Source organism: Sphaeroforma arctica (assembly GCF_001186125.1).
Source record: "Sphaeroforma arctica JP610 unplaced genomic scaffold supercont1.432, whole genome shotgun sequence".
NCBI lineage: Eukaryota > Ichthyosporea > Ichthyophonida > Sphaeroforma > Sphaeroforma arctica.
The window spans coordinates 6,698-13,258 of NW_014040126.1; positions in this window are offsets into that span (position 1 = coordinate 6,698).

Below are 6,561 nucleotides of genomic sequence, written 5' to 3' on the forward strand. Positions count from 1 at the left end.
CTTTGTGGTGCTTGATTATATATATATTCTTATATTTTTCACAAAAACATTATTTAATTTTCAAATAATTTACAATTGAAATATAACGAACCTTTTATTGCCAGCAAATAACTATATTTAAAAAAAAAATATCATCACTGACAGTCTCTCATGCGGTGAAGACCGGTTTTCCGTTTTCGATTGAGTGAATATTTCGTCGCTTTTAAAAAATACATACTAAGCTAAATTCTAAATACCGTTGGATCCTTACTCGCTGGTGATGGGCGACAAGGTAGGCAGCGTAGCAACTGCAAGAAGTGCCACGGCAGCAGCTGCAGCACTAAAACCCTTGGGCGGGAGCTATTGAAGGATTTTGTTTTGGCTCAGAGGGAATCTGCTCGTGGGAGCCATAACTTCTTGAGTATTATTGGAAGATATGATAACATCAGAGTGGGCCTGGCGAAGATGACAAGTCGGCACAACAACTCAGGTATTTTGGCGGACTATATGAGTCAGGTGTCGAACCCTAAACCCTGAATTTCCAGAGTTTATGAAAATTGTGAGAATTTCTCTGGACCAATTGCATGAGGCGATGCCGAGGTTTTTGGATACGCTTTTTTTGGAAGTGGCACCAGAGAATGCAGTACCGTCAAGGAGGTCTAACATTTGTGGTAGGGCACTTTGACGTGCAAGAGAAGGTGTCTGCATCGCGTAGGCATGCAGCAAGAGGAGTACCGCCTCGAAGGGTGAAGGCCAATGGGTCGGCATACCAGAATGGAGGTGGTCAAGATAATTTTGGGGTACAGGGAGATAGAGCATCTCCTGGCATCAAGCGAGGCTTTGAGGATGTTGATTTAGTAGCCACTATTACCAGACTGGGTGATAGGTTTCAGAAGATAGACGTTAAATTCGACAAGCTGTCCAAGAGGATGAAGCCACGTAGGCGTCGAGCAGATGGTAAGCTGGACGACTATGAAGAGCGACGTGTGTGTTTTAACTGTAACACAAGAGGGCATGTCAGGGCTAACTGTGACAAACCTGCAGCCACAGAGGCTAAGAACTGACTAATGGGTTCTTCTTCAGAGGTAGGTGCTGTAGGGGTAGCGGTGTTTGACGAAGCCACGGCTAATAGAGGTAGTGTCATTGCAGGAGAGATAGGAGAGATTCCTATAACGGTGTATGCAGATTAGGGTGCTACGCCCAATCTGATTACAAAGGAGTTGGTAAGCAGAGCTGGTCTGGATGTGGCTAGGTACATGAGTCTGCCGTTTGAAGGTGTTGCTGAAATGGGATCGGTTGCACCCTTAGGGGTGGTTAAGACACCAGTGCAGATGAAGAGTTGGCATGAGCGATTCTTGCAACCTGTGCTGAGGATGAGGATAGTGGGTTCGCTGCCAATGATGACGGATGTGTTGATAGGTCACGACACCATGGTTAAGGATGGCCTAAACTTGATGTTGGATATCAGTAAGCGGTTGGCGCTAGTGCAGAATGGAGATAGAATGGACTTTTTGTTTCATGAGGTAATGAGGCCTGGATTGGTAGCGAGAGCAGTGTTATCAAGGAAGCAGGTGTTGGTCAAGCCGGAGACTGTGCTGACACCAAGGCAATGACGGAGGGTAAGGGCTTTGGCTCAAAATTGTCGTCCATGGAAAGCTAAGGCAGAGCGGAATGATATGCAGGCGAGGCTGCGGCGTCACATGAATATTTTACATGTAACAGGCGCGTTGTCTGGTGTAATGCAGAAGCAATATGTGGCAGCAGCGACAGCCCACTTTCAGGTGATGAAGGAGCGTGTTGAACGGATACGCCAGGAGGATGAACTGGACCTGGTTGAGGAACATATTCTGCCCCGGATTCCAGATGTGTTAGCGCCAGTGAACTTACCGGTGGGTGACATAGGCACAGACCCAGGTGGGTTGAATAAGGACTTTGAGTCGTTTGATGAAAGACCGTTGAGGGTGTTGGGCAAGGAAATTGGACTGCCACAGGCTGGCATTGAAGCTATGGTGGTAGCTATAAAATCTATTGCTTATGACAAAGAGAACCCGACATTTGTAAATTTGCCGGATGTTGTGTTGCGGGTGCGTGCTGATGCGGTGCCGCAGTACCATGTGTACAATCACAAGGATATGGATGCCCAGGAGGTCCTGAAGGTTAAGGTTGGTGACTGGAATCGGCGTGGTATTTCGGAAAAATTGACCAAGTCAGAGGTGAAGAACATGAAGATGCCACATTTGGTGTACAAGAAGCCTGGCTTTGTTTCGTTGACTGCTGATGACTGGCGGCTGTGCATTAACTATAAGAAGACTAACACGCAGTTTGAGTGTGAGGCGTACCCGGTACCCACAGAGAGGCACTTTTTGTCCTCAGTCAGGGGGCGCAAGTATAGGACCATTGTTGATCTTGGTCAGGGCTTCTGTCAGCAGAAGTTGAGTAAAGAGTCGCAGCAGTATACCACTTTTTGGACTCCATGGGGACCTCACAAGTTCATAGGGATGCCATTTGGGCTGAAGCCGGCCTCGTGGGTTATGCAGAAACGCATGGAGTTGGGTTTTGACGAGGTGCCCAATCATAAGGTGTACATTGATGATATTGGTACAGGGCATGATGATGGTCGTGAGCATTGGGATGCTCTGGTGTTACTGGTGGCGGCCTATCAGAAGTATGATGTGAAATTGTCGTTGGCCAAGTCTAGCTTTGCGTATCACACACAATTGTTTATGGCTCTGGGCCGGATGGTCGATGAGAATGGTGCGTCCGTCTCTGAGGATTGGTTGGAGGCTATTTTGCGAATGCCTCGGCCAATGACGAAGGATTTATTGAAATCATGGTTTCATACTCTCACGTTTCGGCTTGAGTACATACCAGACTATGCGTGGATCACAGCACCATTGTCTGATATGTTGAGAGACGACGTTGTTTTTTCCCGGGGGTTGCTTCAGCAATCAGCGTTTGATACGGTGTTGAAGGGTGTGGCTGAACGTGCAGTCTTGATTGAGCCGGAGTTTTGTGACAAACTGGAGCTCTACTGTGATACTTGTGATTCTGTTGGTGTGGCTGAGGGTTTGTTTGCGCGGCGCGATAATGAGCTCTGTCCGGTAGGCTTTTGGTCTTCCAAGTTCAGTGCTGCGCAGCTTAACTACCACATTACGGACAAGGAAGACTTGGCCATTGTGTATGTGTTGCACAAGGCTTGGCGGATTGTTAGGCGGTCGGTCCACGACTTGGTGGTCTATACTGATCATGAGCCATTAGTGGCTATGACGCAGTAGGAGCCGCATGAGTTTGACGATTCAGTGCGGGGCAGGCGTATGGGTCGGTATGTTCAGGTCCTGCGGGACTTTAACTTGGTTTTGAAGCATATTCCGGGTGAAGATACTCCGGTAGCGGACGTGATGTCTCGTTTGAGGTATCATATTGATTCGATTATGCAAGTGGAGTCTCCGCTATTCAAGAAGCGTGTGAGTTTTGCAGATCCCTTGGTTACGGTGCCTGACACGGAAGAATACTCGTTGGCACCCAAGTATTTTGACAAGGCGTTGCAGAGGGTTGATCCATTTGATGCCGAAAGATTTGCGTTGCCTGGAAATAACTTGATGGTGCCATATTACTCGCCCACTTTAGACGGTGAGGTGTTTGCTTTGGACACTTGGTTCGGGCGAAGTTGGTACATGAACGCTCCGTTCTCCAAGTTGGATGCTGATGTTCAGCGGGTGAAGTCGGATAGAGCCACTGCGACGCTGGTGATGTCGTACTATCCGAAGGCTGCTTGGTTTAAGCAGCTGGTACCATTGTTGGCGGATACGCCAATTATCATTCCGCCTACGCATGGTGTGTTCTTGAAGCATGGACGTGAGGCGATACCGCCGCCGCTGTTTGTGACGTTAATTTGTCATCTTAGTCCTCGTTGTGAGAAGTTCACGTTGGCTGAGGAGTTTTGGGTGGTGGTGGACGCGCATCGGCCTGTGACCAGTGCTGTGGTTGGTGCGTTGACGGTGCGACCGGATGACTTGGAGTCCTGTATGGTGCAGGATCGCGTGGCTCCGGCAGAGGCTGGTGTAGTTACGAAGCCTGTCCGGTGTGGACGTGACCCCAGGCTAGGAGAGCTTTCCCTACAAACAGTTGAGCATGTGGTGGGTTCATGTACTATCATGACGACCACTGTCATGCCTGGGGAGTTGGTGTTGGAGGAGGCCATGAGTCGGGCCGAGCGTGAGTTTGAGGCGCATCAGATCCGTGCAGTTGCTGTCATGACTCGTGCGCAACGGTTGTGGGCATCCGCTGTTGAGGTGGAGGTGACTGCTATCGGTGAACCTCCGACTGAGGAGCCGGCGTTCGTGTTGGCCAGGCCTCGGGAGCAGTTGGCAGCACCTGGAGTGGATGCTTCTCCTGGGTTACCGGTTTTTGGTCCACGCACAGAAAGGGAGTTTCTCGAAGACGTGCGATCTGGGCTGTATGGTATTGAAGTGGGGGGTCCTGTTGTCATGCGTGTTTTGCGTTACACGCATGAGCTGTTCTCTCATGTTGCTCCGGATCGCTTAATCCATCTCGTGAAAGAGTTGTGGGGTTGGATTGGCTTGCGGACGAAGTGTGAGCATGTTAGTCGTATGTTAGGCGTAGCTGTGGGCCGTGTCAGGAGGGTTCTCCTATTCTTGGACTGACTCGAGGGCTGCTCCAGCAGCCGGAGCGTCCGGATTCAGTTATGGCTGAGATTGGCATGGATTTTGTTCAGTTCCCAACTACGAATGCGAGGGGTATGAAGTATTCCCTTTTGGCGGTGGATGCACTTACTCATATGGTGTTTGTTCGGGTCTTTCCGCCTAGTGTTGCTGCTAGGGACGCTGTGCGCTTCTTGGAGGAGCAAGGTTTGGCGCTGGGAGTGCCACAAAGAATTACGATGGACGCTGACTCTGTTTTCAACACTAATGCTATGGTTAACTTTTGTGAGGCTAGACAGATTGTGCCGCGTTATGTGTCGATCGATCGTCACCAAGCAAATGGGAGAGCGGAGGTTCTCATTCGTGTGGTGAAGGACTGGCTCAAACGTGAAGTGGCGGCTGCTGATGCGGACGTAGGGTCATGGGTATACCCAGTTTATGATGTGGTCCGGACTTACAATGCGACGCTGAACTCGGTTACTGGGGGTTTCCCGTACTTTCACATGACAGGGCGCACATTTCTGCATTCTCAGCGGGAGCAGCTGCAAGAGAGCGTTCTGGCAATGCTGTTAACAGAGCGTGGCACTGAGGCTATGGTGCGTGATGCGGTTGCAGTGCAGCGTGATCTGCGTGCGCAGAAGTCCCAGCGTAGGGTGGCTGACTTGCATCGTGTGGATGTGCCAGCGTTCGCTGTAGGTGACTGGGTGCGGTACCAAATCCGGGGTGCTGGTCATGCGTTGGCTACGCGGTATGATGGTCCGGCCAAAATTGTTGCTGTCCTGCCCAATGGTTGTGCGTTCGTATATGATCGATGAGCTTAAGGCGCATGTTCAAGAGATTGATATGCCGCCTCCGGAAAGGCAGCAGGTGGTCAGCTATCGGCCGCGTGGATGGTATGAGTCGTGGCTGTTACAACCGTCTACGATGCGGGAGACGTCTTATGAGTATTGACAGGAGTTAGGTCATCGGCTGAGGCGTACAGCGAAGGCAAGTCGGTGGGCTGATGCGATGAGTTCTGTGTGGGGCAGATGGGAAGGGGTTTTTGATCAGGCGAAGTAGCCTGTTGACTTGCCGTTTGCATCTGCTCCGTTCAGTCAGATTTAGTTGCATATGAATCATGAGGCGATTATCATTGATAAGTTTCCTGTCAATCAGCCACGACGGTTATATCGGTCGCGAGTGATTACTTGCTTAAGGTTCTCGAGGGACGCGACGTTTCGCAACTGCATGTTGCGCAGATGGGGTATGTTTCCATTAACATTGGAAGGCGTTGAGATCCCCAGGCGGTAGTGATTTGAGTGAGCGGCGTAGTTGGCAGCATGAGTAGTAGCGTGTAGGCGGGAACTTCACTTGGCAGAGGTCAGAGAGAGAGTACGGCACCACGTCCCTGTGGATATACATCGGACTAGCATGGTGGACACACTGGGGATATGACCACCCTATGACATGACAGAGATGTGGTCATAGTGGGAGGTTGTAATATGGGAGTGGTCCACAGACAGTAGTGAGCTTGAAGGCTCGTGAGCAGAACTGAATTTTTTCTGGTGCATGCTTGATGGTTCGGGTGTGTGTGGGGTGTTTTTTTTAGAGTGATGGAGACATGGAAAAATGTTGTGTGTCTTATGATATTGGTTTATGCCTACAGCTGATTTGGTAAGTGTAGACCAATAGAAGAAGAGTATAAAACATGATGGAATACATAGCTAGAAAGGCGATGTTGCGTCAGTGACCAGAGGGTCTGACGGCAAGCAATGTCTAGCTATAGGTATATATGTCAAGGTTGTAGGATGATCAGTCCTCACAACCTTGTAAGCTATTGCACTACTTCGATCCTATAAAGTACAAACATTGTTTCACTCTAACCGTTCGTGAACTAAATTAGTTACTCACAATATATATATATATATATATATATATATAT